General features: G+C 41.0%; 1 long non-coding RNA gene across 1 annotated transcript; it reads left to right on the top strand.

Annotated features, from left to right (window-relative positions):
- The first annotated feature begins 10,487 nt into the window (after nt 1–10,487).
- On the top strand, nt 10,488–13,795 carry LOC148224491 (uncharacterized). The gene is made up of 2 exons (XR_015802705.1): nt 10,488–10,658; nt 12,182–13,795. It is a non-coding gene; the product is annotated as an uncharacterized LOC148224491 (long non-coding RNA).
- The last annotated feature ends 220 nt before the right edge of the window (nt 13,796–14,015 follow it).

The raw sequence follows: 14,015 nt of genomic DNA, 5'->3' as shown, positions 1-14,015 counted from the left end.
CTGTCCTGGGCAATAGTGCAGAGCATCAGCTAATGTAAATCCATCACAGCAAGGTATAGCTGTGCTAGACCATGCATGGGGCTGGCATGGTCGAAGAAAACTCCCTGCAGAAAGAGCACCCTACTTGCAGTGGGACAGGTAAAAGGAATGAAAGGTTATTGCCAAGGGCTTGTTAGAGACAGGCCCAATTTCTCTCTGTCAGAAAGGTACTCACCGTTCATATTGTCCATTCATTTTCCAATGTGATACAAAGTTAGGATAGCAAGTTTACCCTGCAGCACTTTCCCAGTGTTGAAGAGTAGCAGAAAAAAATGTCTAGAGAGGAATAAAAAAAAAAAAACATTAGCCAACTGATAATCTACTTATAGATAAGAGAGCAGCAAAGAGGAAAAGCTGCCTGCAGGCTAATGGTGCTTGCAAAGAATTGAGCACTCAAGAAGGCTCAAAATGAAGAAAATTGGTAATTTTCAAAGACAAACATGAGATGCAATGGATAACAACAGATCAACAAAACAAAATGAAATTAAAAAAGAATTAGATAAATAACAATTGAAAGACATTTTGAGTTTCCTTATCTATGCCAACACTTGGTGCAAAGGGCAGTCCCATCCTGATCCTCAGCACAGGCATTACCATATCCCCACCAACAGCTCACAAGGCCAGGTTTGAGCAGTGGCCCTCTAGTTATCCAATGTTTGGATGTGACTGGTCAATGGTTAACGTGCTTCCAGGTGGAGTTTTGGTATGTGCCAGAAAAAAATTTCCCAAATCCTTCTTGAGAAAGGTTTGGGAGAGGCCACATGCGAGGCCCAGTTCCCAGCAGACAGGACGGCTGTGATTGCATCAGGCTGGCTCCCTCTGCTCCAACTAAACTCTCTCCTCCAACTAAAGCTGGGATTTGCACCCACGAGTGCCTCTACGTGCCAGCACTACACTGCAGGTTTTGCAAACTAACCACCACCCTCCTACCACAGGAAAAAAATGTAGCTGACAAAACCATCACATTTTTTTCAGGCACTTTGAGCTGAAAAAACCCAGCTCTCCAGAGTATAAAATTGATGGCACAGGGACCCAAGATGAAGTGCTGAGGAGATGCAGGTCAAACTCTTGAGCTGCTTCCCAACCTCCAGGCCAATGACCAGTTTCCAAACCTGTTTTAATTTGCTGGGCAGAGCCTTAAAATCCAATGAGGAATTATATGGTTGCTCAGTAAATGGCCTGCTGGAAATAAAGCAATGCACATAGATAAACTGTGCTCTGTGTCACAGACTACATAGCAGGGAAAAAAAGCCAGGATTTGGGTATAATAGGAAAGGTCTCTCTGCCATGGGTTGGGGTGGAGCTGCCTCACCAACACTGAACAATGTACAAGCAGCTGCCTGGCAGCAACTCAAGTCAAAGTATGGAAACCAGACTTCATACTCCAGGGCCAGGCTCTGCATTGCACAGGCTGGAGGCTCCCTGAGACACCTGAGCCACAAAAGACAGCTGGCTTTTTCTCAATAAATTACGCTGGCTAGTGGTACTTTTTCCCAAAACAAAATTCCTTGCAACAAAATAATAAAAATATTTTTCTTATTTTGTGAAAGTGTTGAGCTGCTTAATTGTTTTCATCCAATATTTTGACATAATGTTACCACAATAGCTACTAAAGTGTTCACCTGCTAAAATCTCAGTCTCTGATAAATCAGTGGATTTAGACACTATGAAAATATCTTCATGAGAAAGCACAAAGAATAATACACACAACAAATGCTAATTTAAGAGAAATCGGAGAATTTAGTTTGTTTTTAAAGGTTTGGAATTTTAAGACTGCTCATAACATCAATGTTTTTCAGCCAGCTTTTCTCAGATGTTCTTTCAGGATTTATCCACATGTTCAATGTTTGCTGTTGCCTTCAAAGATTGTAATCTCACTCAAGCAGAGACTCATCTTCTCCCATGTTTGCAAAGCACTTGCACAACTCTGAATGTCATCGGAGTTAGAAGCAATAGACCCATCAACGCAAAGATCAAGCAGAAGATAAAAAGAAAAAAAAAGTCTTTATATGACATTTGAGTGAAAACATGCTTCCAGAAAGGAAAGACGGATAGTGTAATCCAAGATTCACACAATGATCCAATTTGGAGTCTTGGGGACACTGGACTGTATGGGGAGAAGCACACAAGCACAGTGCCCAGGTCTGTGCCTGTGTGGCAGCACTGTGAGTGCACAGCCCTGAGCCTTCCCCTGCTTAGTGTGGGCACACAGCCCCAGCAGGCCCACCATGGACCACACAAATTACTAACATTACCTAGACCCACCCCCCAGTGCTGAGGTTTTTCTCCTCTCTCTGCCTGTGCTAAGCTGTTTACTGCTTCAATACAATGTATTGCTCACTGGAAAATCACAAGTAAAAAGAAAGAGATTGCCTACTATAATGTACTTACTGAAGGAGGGTTTGACCTGTATGTGAACTGAAGGGAGTGGTGGCTAAGGAAAGGACATTCACATACACACAACCTGCATCTGGGACATTTGTGAAGCTGTCAGTACCTTTTCTGAAATATTTCAGGGGTTCCAAAGTGAAAAATGTTAAAACACTGGTAACAAGGAGCATTTATATGGCTCAGTGCCATATGTCATGTATCAAAGACCTAGCCAAGAAGTCCTAAGCTATATAAATGATAGACTTCTCTTGGATTAATATAACCTCTGTCTCACAGGGGTTAAAAGGTAGTTTAGGTATCTTGGTACACTGCTGCAATATGCTGGGCAGACATAAAGTTTAAAAGGGGAAGGATTGGATGAAGAAAGCTATGCAATTTACTCGAGTTCAGAAAAATCCCTGTGGTGGAGACAGTCTCCCAATATCACCCCAATGAACCATGCACTCACACACCCCATCTACCCTGTGTGTGTAAGTAAAATGCAGAGGGAGGAGAGGGGTCAGCAAAGCACCCAGCAAAAGGGAAGAATGCATTCATACCTGCTCTGCAAATTAAACAGTGGGTACTGGAAAACAATGCTTACAATTTAGTGACAATCTCCTCAAGTATCTGAATGCCTTCACAGACATCATCCCTAGCCTGACCTTTTAAACCTGATGGTAATCAGGCAGGAGAGCTCAGTTCTTCATGTTGTTAATGAGATCAAGCACATAGAGATCCCTCCTACCCCTCCTGATCATTTGTCAGATATATCTATGTCTTATCCTTTACTCAGAGCAGAGAGCATCCAAATGTCATTAAAGCCTGCCTTTACTGTCCAGGGACAAGTGTTTAATAGAGCAGGTCACAAGGGCAAAGGGAGCTTTTAGGCATTGCCAGGTAAACAACTGAAACAGCACCAACTGGCAGGAGACAGTGGTGTAAGAAGCACAGAATGGGATACAGTTACTGGGCTACCCAGATAAAGAGGACAAATGCAAGAGATAAAACTAATGGTTTTAGCAGAAATTATGGAGCAAAAGACCAGAGGTCCTTTGGCTGGAGCCACCAGGGCAGGGGTTTTGCAGCTGGCGGGTGCAGTGTTCCCCAACCCCTGACTCATGGCAAGGACCCAGAGCTAAAAAAACATTTCTGAGGTGAGACTACAAAGAGTTTCCAGCTTGCTTTCTACTCCACCATGCCATGGCCTTCTCAGCCAAGGAGGTGCATTGCTTCATGCAATGCTATTTGAATGTGTATTCATATTGCCAAGTTCAATAAGCTGACAGGAACAACCTGTTTTTGGGCTGAGGGTTTTTTTATTTTTTGGACATTTCACAGTGCTGTTCTGAGTGTGGCTGCCTTTCAAAAGTACAAACTCTTGAGTGCAAAGGACTGGATTATATCCACTGCAACCTGTCATTGCTAAGTGCAGATGACCTCTTTCACTCACCCTAATTCCAAAACACGTATCCTGTTGTGCAGCACTAAATATTTTTTTGGCATACAGTGTGTAACAGATATGGTATATAGATTAAAACAAACAAACAAACAAACAAAATAACCAAACATTCTTTCAGCTCTTCCTGGAGAGGGCTAGCATTTGATCAGTCTGTCACATGTCAGTTATTCAAAACAAACTCAACGAATGTGTGCCAAGGTGGAACAAAAATTACTTGATGCAGGGGCCTCACTGAGTCATGACTGAAACCTATAGCAGTCACAGTGTAGAGGAGATGTCGTTTCAGCCTCCTTTTCAGCATGTCCACAGGCAGACAGATGGTCACAGGCTTCCCATAAGTGCTGGGACTTTCCCTTCCCACCTTCCTACAGTCTCTGCTTCTTCTTCTTCCCTGACACGTAACCATCCTCATTATTCTTCACTCTCCTGTTTTTTCCCTGATCTCTGCCTCCATGCTGTGCTCTCCTGCTGAGCTCCTGATTCCATGTTCCCTGCTGTGTGTAGCAGATGAAGAACAATGGGTGGGAAAACCCTACAAGCAGAGAGGAGTGACTGTGGACTGACTGCTAAGGAAAATGGGAGAGATCATCAGGTCTTGCAAGCTGCCTCTTTCACTCTAAGGAGAGCTTTGGATCAAATAAAGACAGGAACTCCTAGGATCCTGTTTTCAGGTGAGAGTCCTCATGCATGTTGAAGATACTGTTTTGTCAAGCTGTTCAATGTCCTGAATGATGCCAACAGACATCAGATGTGGGGAATGGGAACCAGGGAGGCTGACACTGCACTCCATTTGTCACTGAGATGGTGGGAATCACCAGGAATGGTCACCACTGAAAAAAGCATCACCAGAACAAAGCCCTGAGAATTGTGACTCACCTTGCTCAGAAGTGTAGAGAACATACTGGTGGATATAAATAGAAAATAAATAAAGTTTTTAATTGGAGTCATCATTCTCCTGCCAAAATGTTTGTCTGATATATATTGCTTAATGTGTGTGCATTTTCCTTTGGAGGAATGTAGCCATATCCTTCTTAACATTTTCCTGCATAAAAATGAAGGCATAATATGCAATACTTCAGGTTGAAGACATATAAGATATTTACCACGTTCTGCCTATGTAGATGGTGTTTGTTTAACCATCTTTATTAAAATAATTAACTGTTGCATTGCAATTATCCTTAGCACCAAATAAAAGTTCTGCTGTACTTCTTTACCAATGTATTTTTAAGCCACTCAGTGCTTAATACAAGTTTGTAACCTGCAGGCTCAAGTCTTGTGGAGACTCATATACATGAATTATTCATGAACTAAGGAACAGTGGCTATTAACATAAGTAAAACTACTTGAAAAAGAAAAGTAGTTCACGCTTCAATTTTGTGCAGGAATTGACCTTAATTTGCTCTTCAGATCTAGACTGCCTTATTAGGAAGCTTTCTTGACTGTTTTTTTATTCATTTTATATAGGTAGGAAACAGATAAAAAAGGTCTCCAAAGCCTATAAATCTTATAAGTTAGACTGAACTTTCATGACAGCTCTAACATTGTGGACAGCATCTTAAACCAAAGGGTTCCCCAGCCTCCCCCACTGCCACAACATTTAATACTTTCTGTGTGACTGTGGGGAGGCAGACAAGATGACTCAAATGCCATTAATGTTTACAAGACAGGTCTGTGAAGCCTTAAATCAGTGAGGCTCAGCTGTCATCCTGTGCATTTGCATTTGTAGTGAAAAAGCAAATCCCTGATAATACCTTGATTTTTCTTAAACAGAGAGAAAGCAGAGAATATTTTGAAAAGCAGTGAAACAGAACTCAGCTGTCACATCCACAAAGTGCTATACATTCATCTTGCTGTTAAGAACTGTAAGAAAGAAAACCTTGTAAGAGCAAAGCTTTCCCTGCTTGCAATGTAAACAGTGAAATATAAACTGGACTACCTGTCATATTAGGAATATATCACTGATTTTTCAGGGTGTTCAGACATTTTATTCCAGAAAACCTTCACCAATTTCTCTGGACTCAAGTTATAGTATAAGTAATGGTAAAGAGTTGCAGCCTAAGGCCCCTTTTACTTACTACATGCTAGAAAATTTTAGAAAAGGAACAGCTCTTACAAAGTTAAAAATTTGCCAGTTGCTGTTGTGACTTTCACATTTTAAAGTAAAAAATAAGCCAAAATAATTTTGAAGCTTTTTTTCTTTGTTTTGAGTCATCTACCATCCTCTGACCACGTGAGGTGGCTGTAGCACCGCAGAGCAAGCCTCACTGCAGTCATAGCTGCAGCATGAGGACTCACTCCTGCTCTTAGAACTGGCAGTTAATTAGCAGCCAGTTTATCAACCTTACCACAGGCTGTGAGCCCTCTGAATTTTTCATTATCTCCTCCCCTTAAGAGCACAAGACCCGTATTTTTTTCCACACAAGCAACAGAACATGGGATTCAAGGGAAGAAGAGTAGATTTTGTACTTTGATCAATATCTTTGATGCAGTTTAAGAAATTTCACAGATTGAGATGCATCCCTGCACTTCCAATCCAAAACTCCCTTAGTTTCAGACTAAGGGGAAGAATATGCCTCACTATCCCCTCTATCCATTGCCCCTCAGCTGAGGACACATTTTCAGTGTACACGGTGCAGAATGGCCCAGCTCTCCATAGCTCTGGGCATGTGTGATTTTGCATCTTGACCTGGGTTGTGTGGGTGAAGCAGTGTCTGTATCATCTCCTTTAGGTTAAGAAAACCAAATTATTTTTTCTCTCCGTTGTCTCAGGAAGCTCTTGCAAGCATTGCAGGACACAGGAATGCAGCCTGGCTTTCTTCTGTACCTTGTCAAAATGTCCTGGCCACTGGACAGCTCTGACAACAGCTCCACTGCCACTGCCTGTCCTGTCCCTGGTTGTGTGTCTGTCTGGCTCAGCAGGATGGATGAGGGGGCAGGTCTCCCCCTGCACACACTGTTTCATTTTCTGGAAGCAGCATTTCCGCCAGGTTTAGCAGGCCTTACTGACCACTAACACCCAGTAAACTCTGCTATATGTATCTTTCCTTACTTTATTAAAATTTTTGATTAAGGCTTTAGGAAAACAAATTTGGAAAGACACTTAAAAGAAAACATAAACAATTTACACAGAGACTAGTCTCTCTTAACATATTCCAAAGCAGCTAAGCCAAACCACTGCTCCTTAGATGCTGACGGATCTGGATAAACAAGGAAGCAGCTTTCCAATGTCATCAGGATCTCGCATTGCCTTTTCAGTTCTTCAGGACTTTTTTCTCCTCCATAGGCTTGATTCAAACTGAAGGCATCTCTGAGATGTCCACCTCAATTCTTAATAATGTTTCAGATTCAAAATTTTTTTCCTTTAATTCACATGACCTGAGAATAATTATGCATCCAAGGCCAATGGCAATTTTGTGCTTGTGTTTTGCACAGCTTGTAGTATTGTCTCAGGATTTAGTACAGATTCTCAGTCTTTTTTCAATACTGTTAGGAGGATATAAAATTAACCTAACCTTGATCATTTCTCACTCAAGTTAACCAGTATCATTTTAAGCTTTTCTGGGATCATACCAAAACCCAGCCTTTGGAGCCTGGATCCCAAAGGAGAGGTATCCATGGGGAAACCCTGATTCCAGCACAAAATCACTTATGATGATGGCTGTACTTTTACATCAGCTCAAAGGTATTTTATCATGTGCTTTAAATGCATCCTCAACAGCCAGTTCAGCTCGCTGGGAACATTACTGGAGCCAGACCAGTCTGATGGGTAAGGAAGTGCAGAGCTTGCAGCCAGTACTTACAGGTCCCTGGTACCTTGCTATCAGCTTGCTCTCTGCTTTTCTAGTGCAAAGCTGACCTCTTGAAGCTTCCTTCTTCCTTTATGCTACACTCCCTTGTACTTCAATCAGCACAGCTGCATGACAAGGAACAAGTGGGGCAGCCTTGCAAAGCATGGACCTTGAATAAATAAACTGCAAGGAGGGAAACGAATCCTGACTTCTTGCATCTCCTGACGAAAGCTGTATATCCATCCTGGCAGCCGTGTGTCTCACAGCTCCAGAGGGATTAGTGTGGTGTTTACCTGCTCTTTCCCAGGCTGAGCAAACGTTTGATCTTGCTAATGTGTACACGAGTTTTTAGCAGTTGCCATAGCACAACAGGAACCCTCCCTTCTCTCCTGTTGTTTGTAACCTTTGAGGACTAACCAGCCAAGCTTTCTGACAGCATCAAAAATGCAGCTCATTTTAAATTAACTTCCAGGGCAAAAAGGGCTGCTTTCAAAGGTTCAGTCACTGCTGAGTTGGATATTCTTCCATCAGCAAGCATCAGATGCCTTTTAGAGGAGGAAAGGGCTTTTCTTCTCCTAGAAAACAGGGAACTAGTTGACTTTTGGGGATTTTTATGGAGGAAGAATCAGAACGGGGGTACTGCTGTGCCTATATCTGGACTGGAGAAACAGGAAAACACTTCCTTCTCCCATGGGAATCCATTTGGGTACTGTCGACTATTATTTCGTGCATGGTATTTAATACTTGTCTCCTGGTAGAGACTAATGTTCCATTGTGTCCCTGTGCACTTGTGTAAAGAGATATTTCACTACAATAAAAGCAAGGTGCTGCCAAGAACATGCAGTGGGGGGTTGCAGAACAAAGTTGGGAAAGTTTCCTGGCTTATCACAGGTAAAATAAGGGTGGACCTACAGCATCAACTGTGCACTGTGTATGTCACAGGCAAGTGGTCACTACACAAATCTGCATTCATATTCTTACAGCTGGTTCAGTAAGAATCCTCTGGCTTGAAACTGAAATTGATCATACTACCTGTTTTCTAGAGTGCTTGATTAAATTAGTTTCTTTTCTTATTTGTGAGACATTCACAAAGGACTCCTGTTTCCTCCCAGCTTGACTTTTGTCTAGGTGCCAGCTAACTTACACAAACGAACCTGTTTGTGAATGGTTGATTTTGACTGGCAAACGAAGCTGCCTGGCCTGTCTCCAAAGGGCTCCTTGGAGCCCTCTCACACAGGTCTCCTGTGACAATGAGCAAACAGCACAGCGAGGTTCATGTGCACCCTCGCAGACAAGGGCCAGAGTCTCATTCTGGGACTGCAGAGAGAACTTGCCACTTGGCCCTTCCCCTGCTACATAGGCTGTGCCAGTGTGGCCATTATGAAAGTACAGCTTGTACTTGCCAAAAGGTTTTCTTCAGCTCATTCTAAAATTAACTACAAATGCAAAATTTGTCTGCTTTTTCCAGCTTTGCGTTTTGCCAGCCTAAGTTTTTCTTTAAACTGAAGGATCATATCTTCAGAGAAAACAGCCAAGAAACAGTTCTGATATAAACAGGGCTAGAAAACTCATTTACTTACAGACATTTGAAACTTGGCTGGATTTAATGAAGTGACATGTCAAAACAATAAATACTGAAAGAGCACAAGGTTTGATAGTAGAAGAAAGTTTTTAGTAAGAAAATATCAGAAAGCTCTTGTAGAGAAAGGACTCCTCTTGAACTCTATCAAAGTCTGTGTGTGAGGTCTGTGCATGACTATGAATTTTAATTTGTGGACTAAAGGGAGAAGATTGGTAGAGGATCTTGGAGACCCCAGCTATTGATCAGAAAGAAGAAAAAAAAGAAGGAAGGGAGAATAGAGAAAAAGCAGAACTGGGAGAAAGAATGATTCTTGTAGAAGTCATCAGATAGAAGGTATGGTTAATGAGTTTCCATGTAGGAAACTAAGAGATACCAGTGAGAAACAACTGAGAAATTGATGTACAAGAAGTTCATGAAGTCCAGAAAATAAAATCTGGGAACTGGAACTGCTGTGCAGAATGTAAAAATAAATACTGTGGAGAAAACTAAAACACAGTCAAATAGCAATCAAGATTTGAGCTCTGAGATTGAAATAATTAAGAGAAAAGAGAAATAAACAGCAGACTGCTGTAACCTCTTCAGTAGTGGTGATGGCATAGAAAAAAATTTCTTCAGGTTACTAGGAAAGATATTAAGAATATAGGAAGATGAATACTACAAATGACAATGGAAGGGTTTTAGCTCCCAGATATCAATTAGGCATGAAAATCAGATATCTAGTTTGATAGCCATGAAATTTCTTTGCAATTGAGAAACATATTCCTAAACAAAGAAAAGTTTTGTATCTGGTCTTGTTAAGACATAATGCTACCGTGAAAATGGGGGCTGCAGAAATTAGTCTTGCCTCATGTGGGGTAAAATTAACTAGAAAGATCAACAAAAAGAGCCCATATTAAAGATTATTCCAGAAGGGAAATCTGTAGGATACAGGAAGAGCTAATGAATGAAGGCACAGGTGCTGAGGAGTTCAAAATATTGAATGAGACTTGGGTGTTGGACATTAAAAAAGTGCTACTCAAATCTTCATAACGAGAAAATTTTAAAGAAGAGTCCTAAAATTGTTTGGGTAGCCACATAAAAATTGGGGATATGTAAAAACCTAAACCCCAGGAAAAAAGACCTTTTACAAAAATCAAGGTTACATATACACCTATTTCAAAAGCTGAATCTGTATTTCTGTGTAGCTATTCTGCAGTGCCTATCCCTGTATTATAAAAGATCTTTCACCCTTTAATCCCATAGATGGCAACTCTTGGACAGAGTTCACATCCACTTCCAGAGATGATGCTGGAGCATACCTTTGTTCTCAGGTTGCCAGCTGTTTTTAACAAAATGTGTTCATGTGTCCTTCTCCACCAGCCAAATGGAAGGAGGGCAACCAGAAGAGGTGTAGAACTCAAGCTAGCCATGAGCACAGGTGGGACTAACTGGAATCATCTACACTCCCTTTTAAGTCCTTTCTCATCTTTGATCTATTGCTGCCTTCTGGCTTTGCCATGTAATAAGGATCCTACTCTTTTTAAATATTACAGGTTTCTGCTGCTCTTTCAACACTGCCCTGAAATTACTGAGCAGAAATACCACAGTAGCAATTTACACAAATGGTGGAAGCACAAGTTATCGCCCCCATTTTCTTTCATTTTCACTCATCGTTCAATAATACATATATACTCAAGATTTCAAATTACTTTCAAGTTCTATGACTAATAGGGTGTGGAGCTGTAATTTACTTACATGAATGTTTCATTATTTTCTTTCCAGTAAATTTGGAGAAGGTATCACAAAACCTCAATTCCTTAGCATTGTAACAGGAATCCAGTGACTGAGCTGAAATTTTACTCCAATTTAACATGCAAATTCTGTCCATCTGCAAAAGAGAAAAAATTACATTGTAACTTAACTTTACTTCATCATTATCTTCCATTTTCCAGAAGTGTTTCAGATGCATTAGGAGAAGGTCCCAGTGCAAAGAAGAGAAAAATAGGGCATGTGAAACATCAATTATTAAAATATAATATTCATTACAATGGATGTAGTCACTAGGAATGGCTAATATGCTCAGAGACGCATGTAGGTCTTGATTTACAGATATTAACCGATGTACTGATATTTAGACAGAATAAGTACTGAGTATATAAGGAGAGGTATTAAAAAAGCACCCACTTAGACTCAATAAAAAAGAAAAAGAAATGTTATGTATTAATATTTTATTCTCTGCCATTAGGGCTGTAAGGTTAAAAACCATCCCTTAGGTTTTATACAAAAAAGCCCTGTCATTTCTCTATTGTAGCATCTTAAAATTTACAAACTTTCTAATATTTTGTTTCCCTCCTATTCCTCGCTTACTCCTAAGACTGTTCTCCCCTTGCTTCCAAAGCTACTGGGGCTCTTGCTCTCTCAGAAAGACCATCTGAAACTCTTTGCTGACTTATGCCTGCCCACAGCAACTTTAGCCCAGCTCTGTCTCTGGGCCAGAGCACCTTACAGCTCTTGCTGAAGGGCTATGGCTGCCAGAATTTATGTTATGTACATCTGCAAACCTCTGCATGCACACCCACAATTTACAGCCATCCTTCACCAGCCAATGCAAAAGCTCCCTCACTGGCCCAGCCCTTACCCAGGGACAAAGTGCCCTGGATGGCAGCAGCCCACACAAAGTCTTATCCCGTGGAGTTCCATGAAGAGCAGCCACAACAAGTCAGCAGGTGAATGGCAGCTGCCCAGAACTGCTGCAATGAAAGGCAAACCTGGAGACCTGGAATATACAGCCCAGCTCCCAGGAGAGATTGCCTAATGAGGGATTGCCAGTGTTGTTTTTTAAGAACAGGTTGGACAAAAAAGCAACAGAACTGGCAGAGCCAGAGATAAATAAGCCTGCCTTTGGGCAGGGACAGGCATTCAAAGACATGGTACATTCTCTGCTTTCTATCATTTGCCTAGGCACGCTGATTTTTGGCATATTTGTTAAGCCTTCTCTGTGTGCCCACACTCATCTGGATGATGAACCAGCAGAGAGGTTATTGAACAGGAATCAGGATGGGCATGTCTCCTCCTTCAGTGCAGCCTCACTGTTTGACCTTGAGCTCCTAACACCCTGCTGTGCTCGCCAAGAGTGTGCATCTACAAACAAAGCTCATGGTAATCCATCTGCGTCACAGAGCTAAGATTTTGGATGATAATCAATATGGAAAGAAATTTTTTTTTCTTCTTTTTCTTTCACTAAAAGATTAATCACATGGAGCAAGAAGAAGATAAATTCTAACTAAAGTGAAGAATTACTACAGCAGGATTTGAGGAACAGTCACAGAAGTGTATGCTTACACTGCATAAAATCAAACTGGGCTTTGCAGTGCTTCTTATATTTTCTAATGGACACACTAATACATTGTCCTACGTGTTTTACTTGTGTTGAAGCAGCCTCTAAAACACATTCATGAAATTGTGGGAAGACTCATGAGAAGCAGTGAACAATCACGGTTTCAATTAAGTTCACCTGCAGCTGCAGCTAAAACGTCTGAAAAGCAATTTTTCTGGATTGGGGTCCTGGCCTCACTCTCCTGCCCAGTGCTGCTGTCTTTCCCAAGTGAATCCTCATTTTTTCCAAGTGATGCCCAAGTGAGCACAAGTGATTTCAACACCTCCTTAGTCTGAATTCCTGAGTATTCAGAATATGCAGAGCAAGGAACCTTGGTAGTGCAGCAGCATTTTAAAGTGGTTGACTTTTCCCCATATTTATCACTATAAGGACTAAAATTGAAAGTGATACAATTCCCATGGCCATTCATTGGTGCTAACAGTGTATCTGTCCTAGGCAATCCACTAGCAATCCCAAAGGGGGATTAAAAAGTATACTTATACTGTAATATCATGTTATAATGTTGGAATTTGGATTGATTGTTTTTGCAGAGGCAAATTATTTTGTGTGAACAGATACTAGAATCAGCATCCTCTCCCACCTTGTACTGTGTCACTGTTCATTTCCCAAAGAGATATTAAGTGGGAATGAAGATCATGACAAGCACTGCGACTGTTGTTCATTCTCAAAATCCATTTTTAAAATAAATTACCTCTTCTGTTGATCAGTAGCTCCAGCACCTGGTGTTAGGAAGGCTGAAAGTCAGGGACAGAATTATCTGTTTTACCAGCTGCATTTTGTCACTCCAACCACATCAGAATTCGTGCTACAAAAAGACATGAGATAAAAGCAAAGGGTGAGTGTGGAATACAGAACTGACACAAGACTTATGCATTTTCAAAGGTATGGAAATCTAAAATTCTTAAAATTTTTGTTTTCATCAAGATTTAAACAATATGAAGATATTTGGGTTATGTCTTGGGTTTCACTCTTCATGAGGCCTAGATGATTGTAGATTCTACTTCTTTTTATACCCCCTTTATTTCAGTAAAATTAAATGATTCTTTAATTTAACAAAAGAGACTGTCTTCCTTTAAACTGCGCTGTCATTTGTGTGTTTGTAAAATGGCAGATGCCATTTTTGGGCCCAAAATCAGAGTTGATAAGAAATTAAAGCCCTGTGCACAATGTCATTAAAATCTTGTCTGTAACTGCACTTTTTGTTGCATATTAATCTTCAGGCGTGCTATTTGAATGTGGAAAGACATAGTCTGTGAGAAACCTTGACAGTGGAAAACTTAGTCATTGTGTCATGGGTCCTCCCAAGGAATAAAGCACACAAATATTATAAAGTCTCTACAGTTGCACTGAATCATCTGTTTCTCCTTGGTTAAAGGAAAGATTAACAAGAAAAGCTGG

Source organism: Sturnus vulgaris, chromosome 3 (genome assembly GCF_052056855.1).
Source record: "Sturnus vulgaris isolate bStuVul1 chromosome 3, bStuVul1.hap1, whole genome shotgun sequence".
NCBI lineage: Eukaryota > Metazoa > Chordata > Aves > Passeriformes > Sturnidae > Sturnus > Sturnus vulgaris.
This window is presented reverse-complemented; position numbering and strand designations above follow the sequence as displayed.